The 566-nt window shown below is 38.7% G+C and overlaps 1 protein-coding gene across 2 annotated transcripts in view; it reads right to left on the bottom strand.

Annotated features, from left to right (window-relative positions):
* Frmd4b (FERM domain containing 4B) overlaps positions 1–566 on the bottom strand; it is a 229,009-nt gene that overhangs the window by 38,132 nt on the left and 190,311 nt on the right. The window lies entirely within an intron of this gene.

The following is a 566-nucleotide window of genomic DNA, read 5'->3' as shown; positions in this document are numbered from 1 at the left end:
TCTATCTATCTATCTATCTATCTATCTATCTATCTATCTATCTATCTTCTTATCTATCTCATCTATTTATTTGTATAGTTTTATGTCAACTTGACACATGCTAAAGTCATCTGAGAACAGGGAACCTCAATTAAGAAAAATATATCTGTAAGACTGGGTTATAGACAAGCCTGTAGAAAAAATTTTTTTTAAATTAATAACTGATCAGGGTGGGCCCAGTCCATTGTGGGTGGTGCCAATCCCGGGCTGGTGGTCCTGGGTTCTATAAGAAAACAGGCTGTGCAAGTCATGGAGAACAAGTAAGTAAGCAGCACCCCTCCATGGCTTGTGCATCAGCTCCTGCCTCCGGGTTCCTCCTGTTTGAGCTCCTGACCTGACTACCTTTGGTGACAAACTATGATGTAGAAGTGTAAGCTGAATAAAACCTTTCCTCTCAAAGTTGCTTTGGTCATGGTGTTTTGTCATAGCAATAGGAACCCCAAAAAGATACCATCTACCATCTACTTTCTATCTCTATCAATCTATCTATCTATCTATCTATCTATCTATCTATCTATCTATCTATC

The sequence above is a fragment of the Psammomys obesus genome, unplaced genomic scaffold (genome assembly GCF_907164565.1).
Source record: "Psammomys obesus unplaced genomic scaffold, mPsaObe1.curated_primary_1811, whole genome shotgun sequence".
Classification (NCBI taxonomy): Eukaryota; Metazoa; Chordata; class Mammalia; order Rodentia; family Muridae; genus Psammomys; species Psammomys obesus.
The sequence above is the reverse complement of the archived record's forward strand: the minus strand, read 5'-3'. Positions and strand labels throughout refer to the sequence as shown.